Here is a 15,546-nt window from a genome sequence, read left to right on the forward strand (position 1 = left end):
ATTCTGAACCATACACCCTAATTTAGAAACCTGGAACTGCTTGCCTATAAGCTACTTGAGTTTGCGTGTCCCCAAATGAGTACCCTGATGTATCTGGTCTACTAACTTCTTACCTAGTCTTCGAGGAAGAATTATCTTTCCTGTTTCAGTTCTAGCCCGGTCCCTTTCATAGTCCAATTTAGCCCATTTTTGTAAATACTTTAAAACTTCTCTGAATAGTTCGGTTTTTCTGCTAGGGCTGGAGCAGGGAGTGTAACCAGTTCTTGCACTGTTTCTTGGGCTGCTTGCTTTGTGGCTTGATCTGCTAATTGGTTTCCTTTTGAAATCAGATCAGTCCCCTTTTGGTGTCCCGGGCAATGCATAACGGCCACCTCTTTTGAGTCCCAAATAGCTTGGAGGAAAGCCAATATTTCTCCTGTTTTTAATTCCTTTTCCTTCTGCTGTTAATAGGCCCCTTTCTTTATAAATAGCCCCATGTATATGGAGGGTAGCAAAGGTGTACCTGCTGTCCGTATAGATGTTGGCGGTTTTACCTTTGGCCGTCTGCAGCGCCTTGGTGAGTGCAATCAGCTCCGCTTTTTGTGCTGAAGTTCCGTGTGGCAGGGCTGCCGTCCAGAGTTCCTGCTCAGGGGAAACCACCGCAGCCCCCGCATACCTCTTTCCATCGACCATGTAGCTACTCCCGTCTGTGAACAGAGTCATCTCGGCATCCGGGAGGGGAATGTCTCTGAGATCCGGCCTTATTCCTGCGACTTGGGTTAGGACCTCCCCGCAGTCGTGTGGGTGGTCAGCCAGCTCCTCTGGCAGCGGCGTGGCTGGATTTAGCACCACCGGGGCCCGGAAGGTCACTCTTGGTTCGTTGAGGAGGAGGGCCTGATACCCCATCACTCGGGCATTTGTCATCTATTGGTCTGGAGGAGTCCGGAGAAGGCCCTCGATAGCGTGGGTGGTGGTCAAGATGAGATTTTGACCCAAAGTCAATTTACTTGCATCCTTGACCAGGAGGGCCGTGGCAGCAATTATGCGGAGGCAAGGGGGGAACCCAGCTGCTACTGGATCTAGTTTCTTGCTAAGATAGGCTACTGGCCTTTGCCAAGGCCCCAGAGTCTGAGTTAAAACTCCTTTGGCCACCCCTGCTTTTTCATCCACATACAAGTGGAAGGGCTCGTAACTTCTGGGATGGCCAATGCTGGGGCACTCACTAAGGCTGTTTGTAATTCCTGAAATGCTCTTTCAGCCTCAGCTGTCCACTCTATCATAGTGAGCCCACCTTTGCCAGTTTGTAGAGAGGTCGGGCAATCTCCGCAAACCACGGTGTCCACAGCCTACAGTAGCCCACCATCCCAAGAAACTCCCTCACTTGTTGGGACGTGGTGGGGCAGGGTTATCGGGTGGTCACCTGTTTCCTGGACTCAGACAGTGAACACACTCCCTTGTGGAGATCAAAGCCTAGATAAGTGGTGTGGCTCTGACACAGCTGTGCTTTCTTTGCTGACACCCGATACCCTTTTCCTGCAGAGTCTGTAAGAGAGTTCTTGTCCCCCGCAAACATAACTCATCGTCCTCAGTGGCTATTGGCAAGTCATCAACATACCGTAACAGAGTGACTCCCGGGTTGGAGGTTCTGTACTCACGCAAATCCTCATGTAGAGCCTCATTGAAGATGGTGGGTGAATTCTTGAACCCTTGGGGAAGTCTTATCCAGGTGAGCTGGCCTTGGAACCCTTCCTGTGGGTCGGACCACTCAAAAGCAAAAAAGGGGCTGAGAGTCCCTTGCTAAAGATATGCAGAAAAATGCATCCTTGAGATCTAAGATGGTATACACAGTTCTTTGGGGGCCCAGGAGGGAGAGTAGGGTATAGGGGTTAGGCACCGTTGGGTGGATATCTTCAACCCGTTTATTAACTTCCCGCAAGTCCTGAATGGGTCGGTACTCCCCAGTCTCGGCCTTTTTGACGGGGAGCAAAGGTGTGTTCCATGGAGATTTGCAAGGAACTAGGATCCCGTCTCTTCGGAGGCGGTTGATGTCTTTTCTGATCCCTTCCTTTGCTTCCTGGGGGAGGGGGTACTGCCGGACACGAACAGCCATAGCCATCGCCTTTAATTGTACCACCACTGGAGGCTGTCCCCTGGCCAAGCCAGGGGGCTTCCCTTCTGCCCAGACCTCGGGAAACTCGACCTGGGTAGGGTTTGGAGAAGGCTCCCCCCAGCCCTTGTTTCCTCTGGTTTTCAGACTGGCTCGTAAAGGAGGTATTCATCTACTGCTGCCACAAACATCTGCACAGTGTGTTGTCTCAAGGTTACAGTCATGTCTCCTTCGGAGAACTGAATGCCAGCTCGTAACCTGTGGAGGAGATCTCTTCCCATCAAGTTATATGGGGCACTAGGAAGGACCAAAAATTGATGTTTAACTACTCCCGAGGCCAAATTTAAAGTCCTTTCTGTTGTCCACTTGTGTCTCTCTGTGCCATTTGCTCCTTGTACCCAGACTTCCTCTCTAGATAGTTTTCCCATAGGTTTAAGTAATGATGGAAATTGGGCTCCCGTGTCCGCCAAATTCAATTGATTTCCCCTCCACTTCAATTTTTTACCCGAGGTTCGGGGAGGGGCTCCGAACCACGGCCCCTTCAGTCTCTGGTGGCCAGCATTGCCTTCTTCCTTTTGGGGCACTCCCTGGCCCAATGTCCTTTTTCCTTACAGTAAGCGCACTGATCTGAATCTAAGTCTTCCCGCCTGCCTTCTCTGTGCTTAGGCTTTTCCTTCCACTTACCATCCCCTACTTGTCTCCTCCCCGCCCCATGTAATGCCAAAACCTTGACCAGTTTTTTTTGTCTGTTTTTCATCCTCTTGTGCATCCCTGTTGTTAAACACCTTTTCTGCTATTCCCACTAACTCAGTCAGATTCTTCCCTTCAAACCCTTCAATTTTCTGAAGTTTCCTCCTTATATCTGGGGCTGACTGACTGGCAAAAGCAAGATTCACTGCCTTTGATTTTTGGGTGCCTCAGGGTCGATCGGGCTATACATTTTATAGGCTTCAATAAGCCTTTCTAGGAAAGCTCCTGAGGACTCATTCTTACCTTGAGTCACTGTACTAATTTTAGATAAATTTATGGGTCTCCTTGCAGCTGCACGGAGGCCTCCCAGTAGAGCCTGGTGGTAGAAATGTAAGCTCTCCTTACCTTCATCGGAGTTTGGATCCCAGTCAGGGGGTTCTCTCGGGCAGTAGTCCTCCATTCGCCGGGGATCGAGGTCCCCGCCAAGTCTCTCGCTTATCACCTTATGGGTTTCTCCCATGATGTGATCCCCTCTCTTCTGTGTTAAAGAGAGCCATAAGGAGCTGTTGAATATCCACCCAGGTAGGTTGGTGGGTAAGAAAGACAGTCTCCAAGAGGCTAATTAAATCCTGAGGGTGGACAGAAAAGGATTAGTGTTGGGCCTTCCAGTTATAGATGTCAGAAGAGGAGAAAGGGATATAGGTTAGGTGGGGGCGCCCTCCCCCGTCTGGTAGAGCAACCTCATGGAGAGGCAGCATTGGCGCCGACAGTACCGGTGAGGTAAAGGGAGGCAGAGGGGGGTAGAGGAAAGGGGAAGGATCAAGGCGGTCTCTCTGCTTGGTGGTCCCAAGGTGGACCCTGACCGTGTATGAGGTGGACTGGTAAGGGTGTCTCAGGAACGAGAGTCAGGTTTAGGGGACAGATGGGGGGGGGATTCCACATCCTCTGCATCCAATGGAGGTAGGACAGTCTTCTCCCCTGGTTCCCCCTCATCTGTCTGTTCTGGTTTTGGCGCTCTGACCTGCCTTAGAGGGAGAGAGATGGTTTCATTAGAAGGGGGAAGGTGGGACTTGAGCCATGACGGTGGCTCTTCTATCAGATATCGCCAGGCCATGATGTATGGTATTTGGTCTCAATGGAGATCGAAGACCTCACTCAGGTTAGAGTAGATCTGGCAAGGCAAACGTTCCTTCTGATGGCCACCCTATGGAGAAAGTGGGGCACGCTAATTGGCAGAGTGTTTTTAGTTTTCCTGGATAAACCTTGTCACCCGGCTGGGTGGCTTTACCTTGAAATGCTCGAGAACAAGACCTAGGGGTGTCATAGGCCCCTTACTCCCCGCTTGTCCCATTTTCCCAAATACAACAAACAACACAACAGACAACAACAACAACGAAAAAAGAAGGCAAAGACAACCACAGGCCCAGTGATCCCCATCCAGAGCCTGCTGCTGGTGGGGACTTTCTTGGTCCCCTCCAAACACAACAACCCACACAACAGACAACAAAAAGGCAAGGCAAAGACAACTGCAGGCCCAGCGATCCTTACCCAGAACCTGCCAGTGGTGGTCACTTTCTTTATCTCCTGACCACCTAGGGGGACTCAAACCCCCCGTCTGCCCAAGAGACCTCAAACCCCCTGACCGCCCAGGGGAACTCGAACCCCCCGGTGACCACCTAGGGGGACTAGAAACCCCTGACCGCCTTGGGGGACTAGAACCCCCTAACCATCTAGGGAGACTCGAGCCCCCTGACTGCCGAGGGGGACTCAAATGCCCTGGTGACTGCCTAGGGGGATTTGAACCCCTGGTCGATCTACCAGCAGAGGGATGGGGCATCCCCTCATCCACTCCAGCCCTGGGGAGCATGGCTGTATCCGGTTCTCCCTGGTGGGATATACCCTGGAGCTCCACAACCAGACAGATAGACAGGATCCCGTGATCTCAGCTCTGGATCCTTTTCCCAGAAATTCTGATGCTGGCTCAGTTCTCGTCATTTGATCCTTGACGAGCCCCCAGTGTTAGGGTCCGTGATCAAAGGAACGAGACCAACACAAAGCGAAAGTCAAGCAAAGCTTTATTTCGCACCAAGCATCAAAAATCAAATCAACAGGTCGGGGCTGTCTCTTATGAAGAGGTGACGGTGCCGCTCCCAACACTGCCGCTCCGACGACGACGATGACCCCGGTGACACTGCTCCTGGCGACGCTGCTCCCGGCACAACGCTGCTCCCGATGACTCTGCTCCTGATGACTACACTACCCCAGCCTCACAGACTAACTTTTATAGAGGTGGTTGAGCCTGGCTTATACACAGGTGGCCAATGAGATTGCAACACACAGGGAAACTGCACAGTCATGCTCCGTCGGCAATATGGGTGGTCAATTGAATTCCAATTCACCATAGTAAATATATGTGCGCCCCACTGATTGGATGTCTCCATCCAGCCTGGCCCACCCTCGTATCTGGGGTTTGCAAGTAAGTTCCTCTGGCTAACCAGGCCCTCACACTTCTTTCTGTGGGATTGCAGGGATCCCAGGAGAGGAGGGCGTCCGCCCAGACTGGATATCCTGTCCGCTCTGCCAGTTGCTTCCAAACTCAATGTCTCCCTTCACATTCCTACTGTCACTAGGGTACCTCCATGTTTATCTGCAGGTGCGCCTCCAGTTCTGGATTATGCTTTTCGTGTCCTATCTTTCCATCAACTCTCTGCCTAAATAAGAGTTACTCCTTTTTTTCCAAAGTTGTTTGTTTGTTTGTTTAATAACAAACATCAGATGAATAATGAATAATACAGATGAATAAGATGAATACAGATGAATAATCTCTACACACAGATCTGTCATATGACACTGAGTTCAAGAGTCCCGTGCTCCACTGCCCAAGCCAGTCAGACACCCCAGTATTGTTTTAAGTTTTATATTTTTTGTATATAGCCCTATGATCTCTTCTGAGTTTATCTTTGTGATTAAGAGGAAGATTCTTTTTTTTTTTTAACATAAAAATGTCCTTTTGTTTCAATGCTACTTGTTGAGAAAATCTATCCTTTCTCCATAGAATTTCCTTTCTATCTTTGCAAAAAAGTCCATTACCCTTTTTGGTCTGGCTCTGTTCGTGGCTCTGCATTCTGCTCCATCGATCTGTGTGTCTGTCCTTCACAAACACCGCACTGGCTCCATTGCTACAACTTCAGAGTCAGTGTTGAAAGAAGGTACTGTGTGATGCTCACACCTTCCTTCCACTTTCTCTCCATTCTTTAAGTTCTTCCAGCTTTTCCATCGTTGTGTGTGGGTTCAAGAATCAGCTTGTCTACGTCTACAGACAGTCTTGCTGGGACTTCAACTGGAACTGCAGGTAAGCCGTCCACCATTGAAACAGAACTGATGTGTTCACCGCATCAAATCTATCGATCCCTGAACATGGTATGTCTCCCTATACACTTCAGTCTTTGAACAGGTCTTTTTTCAAAATTGTGTAGTTTTCGCACACAGATTGAGTGCATGTCTTCTGTACGTGTATACCTGAGTATCTGATCTTTTTTGGAGCATCTGATATAGATAATATTTTTACAATTTCTGCTTTCTAAATGTGGATTTTCTGTTGCAGTCTTGCACCCTGAAACCTCACCAGACTTATATATACGTTCTAGAAGGCTTTCTCATAGTTTCTTTGGAATTTTCTAATCATGTCACCTGTGAGTACAGTTTTCTTACTATCTTTTTCATGTGGGTACTTTTCTTTTTCTTAACAAATAGCACTGTTATAGCATAACAAATAGATTTTCTCAACAAATAACATTGAAACATTAATTTTTCAGTGTTCCAAGATTCATTGTTTATGCATCACACCCAGTGCTCCTTGCAACATGTGCGCTCCTTAATACCCACCACCAGGCTCACCCAAGCCCACCCCGCTCCCCTCCAATGTTGATTTCAGGGCAATATGATGATGAAGACGGTAAAAAAAAAAGAAAAGAGAGAGCTATTTGTCACTCGTCACACATGCAACTTACATTTGAATTATCCAGTGTAAATTATCCCATTCACTCTACTAATATCTATTGGTATTTTTCAGATTTGTTTAGGTATAATTGACAAAAACTGTATCTATTTAAGTTGCACAACTTCATTTAAGATACTTACACTTTTAGGGGCGCCTGGGTGGCTCAGTGGATTAAAGCCTCTGCTTTCGGCTCGGGTCGCGATCTCGGGGTCCTGGGATCGAGCCCCACGTCGGGCTCTCTGCTCGGCGGGGAGCCTGCTTCCCTTCCTCTCTCTCTGCCTGCCTCTCTGCCTACTTGTGATCTCTGTCGGATGAATAAATAAAATATTAAAAAAAAAGATACTTACACTTTTAAATAATCACTACAATCAAATTAATTAGTATATCTTCCCACTCACTTAGCAATTAGTTATTATTATTATTATTATTATTATTGGCTTGTGAGAATACTACCAACTGGTAAGATCTACAGTAACAGAAAATTTCAAATATACAGTGTTCTTAATATGTCTAAATGGCTGTATAATGTTCCTAACTACGGAAAACGGCTGTATTGTGCCTAATATGTGGGTGCGACACGTCCCACCTATTCCCATTTCTCACTCGCTTTAGACATCAACGACTGCCACTCTAATCTGTGCTTCCGTGTCTGGCTCATTTCACTTAGCTTAGTCCCTCCAGGTGGATCCATGTTGCTATTGTTTTGTTATATATACACATTTTTTTCAATTCACATATATTTGTTATGTATTGTCAATTTAATTCCCATATTTTCTGTTATGAGGCACGCTGCAATACTGATTGCATGTGGGTACTTTTTTAAATTTTTCATTGGAGTGGCTTGACTTCCAGTATGAAGCTGAATGAGACGCGTGATCGTAGATTTTGCTCTTATTCCTGCTTTCGGGGAGAACATCTAGTGCTTCCCCATTACACCTGATGGAAGCTTCTGGATGTTGTTGGAGCTGTCCCTTACGGGTTGAGGAAGTTCCCCTCTCTTCTGATTTTGCTGGATGTTTTCATCATGAATGAGTGTTGGGTTTTATCAAATGTTCTTTCTGTATCAAGTGATACGACGTGGGATCTTTTTCTTTAGATCATTAACACGCACGTTGGAATGATACACGTGTACCTGCTGAACCAATCTTGCATTTTCAGGAGAATTGGCACTTGGTTGTAGTGCCTTATTCTTTTATATATTTTAGCATTGGAATTCATTCTATATTGATGGAGGGTTCTCATGGGCTTCATAGGGATATTTGTCTGTAGTTGGCCCTTATTTTCCTTCTCTCTTCTTTCTTTCTTCTCTCTCTCTCTTTCTTCCTCTCTCCCTCTTCCTTCCTTCCTTCCTTCCTCCCTTCCTCCCACCCTTCCTCTCTCCTTTTCTTTCTTCCTTCTTTCTTTCCCTCCCCCTTTCCTTTTATCCCTTCCTCCCTCTATCCCTTCATCCTTCCCTCTCTCCCACCCTCTCCATCCTTCCTCCCTTCCCTTTCTCTCTGACTCTCTCTCCCACCCTCTTTTCTTCCTTGTTTTCTCTCCTTTGTACTACTAGTAGTGGGTATCTGGATAATGCTGTCCTCGTAGGTTGGGACATAGTCCCTCCTATTCGATTTTTTCTGGAGGAGACTGCATATCATTGGTGCTCTTACTTCTTTTAAGTGTCTGGTAGAATTTGCCATCGAAACCATCTGGGCCTGGGGATTTCTCAGTAGGGCAACTACAGATTCCATTTTTAATCATTGTTATACGGCTCTGATACCATGCTTTAAAGATGTCATTTCATCTTCATCCAGGTTTCTGGTTCACACCTCCCAAAACCCTTGCAATGTCTAGAGCAAAAGGTGTATCTTTTTTTTTAAGCACTGGCCTCTTGACCGCAGTTCCTGAAATTCCTTCAGAGCCATGGAGGTGTTGTGAATGTCTTGTTATACATAACCAGCCACCCTCCACCACAGCTGGGTGTATGATCTTGAGGGGAATTTTGGGAAGGCCAAGTGTGATGAGAGGGTTGGAGGGTCCATAAAAACTCCAAAGGGGAATGGTCAGAGGGCTTCCAAGTTGGTGAACCCTATTCCAGGCGCCTGGGCCCCAAATCCTGAAGGGACCAGAGACCATTTCAACCTCACCCTATGTAACTCTGTATCTGGCCATTCATTCAGTTCCTTTAGCATCCTTTGTATGAAACCCCTAATCTACTAGTCAGCTGGTCTCCCAAGTTCTGTGAGCTGCTCTAGCAAATGAATGGACCTGGAGGAGGGGACTGTGGGGATCTCCGATTCTTAGCTGGTCAGTCAGAAGCACTGGAGACAACCAGATTGTGTCTAAACTGAAGGCTGTCTTATGGGCCCGGGGCCTTCAGCTATGGTGCTCTCTTAAGGCAGGTACAGTCAGAATGGAGTTCATTTGCTGGGATACCTGGTCAGTGTCTGTGAGTACTGAGCTCATTCCTTGGTGATATAGAAACACACACACACACACACACACACACACACACACACACACACACACACGCATGCACATGCTAAGGACTGTTCTAGTTATCTCTCGCCTCTTGAGGGTGATTGCAAGTGTGTGGTTTTGAAGAATTGTTCCATGCCATTGGTGTTGTCCAATTTATGTGTGTAGAGTTGTTTGTCGTTTCCCCTCTTCCTCTTTCCATGTGTTCATGCATTGCAGTGACATCTTTCTTTCCTAATATTGGTGAATCATGTGTTCCTTCTTTTTATTCTTTCTGTCTTGCTAGCTGTTTATCAATGTGCTGATAAGAAGCAACTTCTGGAAGGATATAAACAGTGTGCCATTTCTCCATGGTTCACTACGTGCAGAACAAAGACCTTTGTTCTCTTAGGAATGCATACTTCTGCGACTGAAGATCTTTGGAAATAATGGACCTTATAGACTTAATTTCTAAGTTTCCCATCCATTTCTATTTTTTGGAACAGCATCAGGAGGATAAAGGTCAATCCTTTCAGGTGGGGTAGAATTCTTCTGGGAAACCGTCCAGTGCTGTACTCTTGTTTGCTAGGAAAGTTTTGATCACTAGTTTCAATTTTGGGGTTGTGGGTCTATTCAGGTTTTCTCTTCCTTTCTTGGTTTCAGTTTTGGTCGTTTCTATGTTTCTAGGGAGGCCTCCATCTCTTCCAGATTGCCTAACTGGTTGGCCCATTGTTGCTCAGAATATTTTCTTAGAATTGTTGGTATTTTTCTGATGTCAGTTCTGATCTCTATTCTTTCATTCATGATTTTATCCATGTGGGTCCTTTTCTTTTCTTTTTGGTATGTCTGGCTAGGGTTTTATCCATTTTATGCATTCTTTCAAAGATGCATCTCTTGGTTTTGTGAATCTGTTGTACTGTGCTTTTGGTTTCGGCTTATTGATGTTTGCTCTAACCTTTATTAATTCTCTACCCTGCTGGATTTCAGCTTTAGTGGCTGTTCTTTCTCCAGCTCCTTTAGGTGGAAGGTGAGGTTGTGTATTTGAGACTTTTCTTGTTTCTCCAGAAAGGCTTGGATTGCTCCGTGCTTCCTCTGTGGACTGTGCTTGCTGCATCCCAAGGGTTTTCATGTGAATTTTGTTCCACTGGATTACCTGTAAAGTCACTGTTTTTTGTACATTCTCTATTTCCGTTGGGGTCTTTGTTTCTTTTCGGGTCTCTCTCCACTTGATGATCCCATTTACTATTTCTGGCAGGGTTGGTTTTCTGATCACAATTTCTTTTGGTTTCTCTTTGTCCTGAAAGCTCTTTATCCTTCTTTCCATTCTAAATGTCGGCCTTGCTGGGGAAAGGATTCTCGCCTGCCTATTTTTCTCACTTATCCTCTGCATATACCATGCCAGTCTTTTTAGCCTGCCAGGTTTCCGTGAACAAGTCCGCTGCCAGCTTTATGTTTCTCCCCTTGTAGGTTAAGGGCCTCTTGTCCTGGGTTGCCTTCAGGATTTTCTCTTTGCCTCAGACATTTACAAGCTTTACAATCATATGCTTTTTATTGATTTTGAGGTGGATTCTCCATGCCTCTTGGACTTGAACGCCTGTTTCTGTCCCCAGATCAGGGAAGCTTTCAGCTACAATTTGCTTAAATATCCATTCTGCTTCCCTCTCTCTGTCTTCTTCGTCTAGGATCCTAGTTATTCTAATATTGTTTTGCTTTGTGGTATCCCTTAGGTCTCAAACTCTCCCCTCCCGACCCAGGAGCTCTTTCTCTCTCTTTTTCTTAGTGGCTTTGTTCTTCTTCATTTTGTTTTCTAGAGCACTGACTCCCTCTTCTTCCTCGTTTTCCTGACAGTTAGAGCCTGCGTTTTTGTTCCATCTCAGGAATAGTCTTTGGCATTTTGACCTGTTTCGATTTTAGTTATTTATTTCTCCAGAAAGGGGTTCTCTAGAGTCTCCTATTTTTTTTCTTTTTTTCAAGCCCAGCTAGTATCTTTATAATCATTATTCTGAATTCTAGTGCTGGCGTCTCACTTATATCCATATTGATTAAGTCTCTGGCAGTAAGTATGACGCTATCCTGTAAAAATCCTAACAACAGTAATTCCAAGCTTGGCTGGCTCGTGGGAAAATAAGTCAGAAAACAGATATTGAGGACTCTGCTCTTGCTGCCAACACCCTCCACACATATGCACAGCACACAGGGACCCACCCGGCATGCTCTCCCATGGTGCTGAGCTCTCATGACAGCCTCGAGGATGTGACCGTGAGCCCACTGTGCCTGTGCTCTCAGGGGGAGGTGCAATCCTGCTGGATGTTCAGCTGCTCATCTCCCACCCCCTGTGTCTACAGCAAGTATTTCTCATGCCACGTGCCTTGGCTTTCCAACCCTTCATGGTATTTTTTGATCAACAGAAGTGCTTGATATCACCACAGTTAAGTCTGGTCATCTCTTCCTTGAAGTTTATTGATTCTCCATCTTATTTAGGGAAGATGTTTTCCTATAGGAAGGAGGTGAAGACCATTTCTCACATCATCTTCCAACATCCTGTACCTTGCACCTTGCTGTGTAGACACTACCTGTGCTGGCTTCCAAGTACGACAGAAAATATGCATCTACTTTCCTTATTTTCTGCTTCGAGAGTTAGTGCTCACAGCAGCATTTAACTGAAAGACCCATTTATTCCCATTTTTCTGCAGCACTGACACTCAGAAATTGGTAAACTTTTCTGACTGTTTTAAAGGCACTCTTGATAGGTTTTGGGTAAAAAAAAAAACAAACCCTTTGTGGCTTCTTTTACTATAATATATTCTTGGGGCACCCCACTGGCTCAGTCAGTGGAGTATGTGACTCTTGGTCTCAGGATTATGAGTTCAGGCCCTAAATTGGGTGTGGAGATTACTCAAATAAAATTTTAAAACTTTAAAAATTATTTTTGAACGACACTGTTAGGTTTTTCAGTTGATTTATTGGGCCTTTGGTTGGAAGAAGGACAAAATATTGTCATTAGACAGTATTCCAATCCCTCCATACTTTCTTCTCTTCTTAGGGATTTCTGCATCTTGCTTCAGGGTCCACTCCCTCCCCAGTGTCATCATTGTATTGTCCCATACTGTCTTCTCAAAGCTGTATGGCTTTGCATGTCACATGGAGACATACAATCTTCTTAGAACTGAATTTTATGTGGGGGGGAGACAAAAGCTGCATTCAATTTTTAAAGATTTATTGCTTATTATTTGAGAGAAAGAGATCACAGTGGGGCGGGACTGAATGAGAGAGGGAGAGAGGATCCCAAGTACACTCCCTCCTGAACACAGAGCCCTACTCAGGGCTCAATTCTAGGACCGTGGGATCATGACCTGAGTGGAACAAACGTCCACCACAACATGATTGTCCCTTAAGCACACCAAGACCTACATCATCTCAGGACCAGCCTGCTCCCCAAATTCTGCCAACCGGAACCCCACTGTGTTGGCTGTAGAACCACGTGGGGTGGGGAAGGGAGAATCCGTGGGCCTCTGTAGAGGATCCTGACTTCCCATCCCTGATGAGGTTGTGTGCTCTTCCATGAGCTGAGCTCTTCTGTGGGTCCCGCGGCAATGTTTTGTACATTGGGTGTCCAGGTCCTTCACGACTTCCAGTAGGTTTGCTCTGAAGTACTGGATTATTTTAGAATTCATTCATTCGTATTATAAATAACATTCCTTCTAAACTTCACATTGTGGCTATCTATGGAGAATACCAGGGCCCTGGCTCCATCCACACATTGACATTAATAGATCTTTTACAGAGGTTTCGGGGCTTTTGTACACATGGTCGGGTTTTCAGCACGTCACGAGTTTGCTTCTCCCTTTGCAATCGTTCCACCTCTCTTGTTCTTGCCTGTACTTGTCAGCCTTTCTAATCACTGCGGAATGCAGCATCCTCGTGTTGATCGTAAACTGAAGGAGAAAGGGTTTTGATTAAGCATGTTGGCTCTGGGTTTTTGGATCAGATGAAGAAAGGTCCATTCAATTTCGAGTTTGCTGAGGGTTTTGATCATCAACTGATATTGAATTTTATCGAATTTTATCATCTGTTGAGATGGTCCTATGATTTTTGTCTTTTATTCTATTCATGTCTTGAATCATTTGATCAATATTTGGGGGACATCTTTATTGAGACAGCATTTACCATACCGTATAATTCACCCAGCAGGAGGGTACAATTCAGGGGTTCTTGGTACAGTCCCAGAGTTATGTGACAGAGACCACCATCAGTGGAGCACCCCAAAGCTGTCACGCCAAAACCTCAGTCTCTCCCTGCCCCCCAGCCTCAAGCATCCACGAATCTATTTTCTGTCCTTACAGATTTGCCCGTTTGGGACACTTCCCAGAAATGCAATCACACAGCACACGGCCTTCTGAGTCCAGCTTCTTTCATGGACAAGAATGTTTTCAAGGTGTGTCCACACTGTAGCAGGGCTCAGAATTTCTCTCTCTTTTTGGCCCAGTGATACTTCACCAGGTGATTAACCATGTTCTGTTTATCCATCACCTGCTGATGGACATTTCGGTTGTTTCCATCTTGTGACAGTTGAGAGACAGGGTGCTGCTAGGAGCCTTCCCCTCTGTCATTCTGTGTGGAGAGTTGTTTTCAATCACCTCAGGTGGGTCTCCAGACTGGAAATTGCTGGGCCGCAGGGAGAGACTCCACATCTCACCTGTTCAGGATCTGCTGGACTTCAAAAGCAGGAGGTTAACGTAGCTCTCACCGTGCTCTCATGGTCAGATCCCACAGACCTTATGCCGAAGGTCCCAATCACACGCGTTCCATCCAAGGGTCTGGTTCACACTTGGCATGGATTTCACTAATTATGTTCCTTTCATCTTCTTGGCTCTGGAATAGCTTCTCAGTCTTTCTTTAGCTTCCATGACCTTGATGTTTTGATGATGATAGGGAAGTTATCCTGTGAAATGTCCTCTGGGTTGTGTTGTGTGGAGTTTGCTCACAGCCAGATTCGGGTTTTACATCTTTGGCAGGCACAGCGCAAAAGTGAGGCTGAGCTCTTCCCCTGCCTCCTGTTGGGGGTGCCATCTTGGTTTGTCTGTGATGAATGGTGCTCGCCCCAGGGGTTGGATCAAAGTGGTGTCTGCCAGGCCCTCAGTGTCAAGATACTCTTTTACCCTTCGTAATGAATAAGTACTTTGCTGGAGACCATTTTGAGACCCGTTATCTTCTCATTCACGTTCATCGAGTCAGTCATTTATCTTAGCATGTCAGCATGTAATCACATTTCCCTCTTTTGCTCCGAGGGGTATCAATTCTGTTCCTAGGATTCCTTATTTTCACTCTTGGCTTGTTCCTGATTTGGCCAATAGGAGCCCCTTCGAGCTGGCTCCTGGGTCCGTTTGACACGTCTTCAAATTCTTTAAGTCATTTCTTACTTTCTGGCACAGCCAGGTTGTCCAGATCCCTTACAAGCTCCCGTCCTGCCACGAGCCATTTCTCTGGGGATGACCTGGCTTTCTTTTCATGGACAATGGTATTTAGAAGGCACGACCTGGTTTCTGGGTGTGCTTATAAACTTCTGGAATTTTCCCCACTCCCTTCCTCCATCCAAGTACACCATCCAGACCTTCTCGGTGAACATAGTATATATACGTGTGTGTGTGTGTGTGTGTGTGTGTGTGTGTACATAAAGGGTGTGTATGTATATAGGGTACACACACAAAGAGACACACGTTTACATTGATTTCTGTATCTTTTTATATCTTTTATATTTCTACTGTTCTTTCTTTATATGGAAATTAAAAATTATAATTAATGCTGATACTAAGAATTCTAACAAAAGAGAGTTCTTTCCAGTATCCCGCCTTCCATATTTGAAACTCCCTTCTCCAACGAGAGAAGCCTGTAACCCATTACCCATAACCCATCGAGATATCAGCTTACTCGATGGATTCCTTGCTCCTACTCTCTCTCTTGTGCCAGCACCCCACGGCCTACCTCAATTCCCCAAGCCAGCCTGTCCTTTCATGAAAGCCCCTGGGCTCAGTTTCCCCTGCTCCACTGCCGCCTGGGTGGGTCCCCTCCTCCACCTGATCTGGGTTTGATGTGACTGTCTTGCCTACCCCAACCCTGTGTCAAGATGCACCCAGGATTTGTTCGAATCAGGTAGACTAAGGTGACAGACACAGAGACACACCATGTCTGAGAGGAGAGTCCACTACTCACGGCTCTGGAGCGAAGGAGCCACGCCACTCTGGGCCCCACAGGGCTCCACAGGGAAGCATGGGGTGACTGTGGAGGCTCAGGGACTGAGGGGCACTCACGGGCCAGGTATCTGTCGTGTTTTTTG

Source organism: Martes martes (assembly GCF_963455335.1).
Source record: "Martes martes genome assembly, chromosome: 10".
Taxonomy (NCBI): Eukaryota; Metazoa; Chordata; class Mammalia; order Carnivora; family Mustelidae; genus Martes; species Martes martes.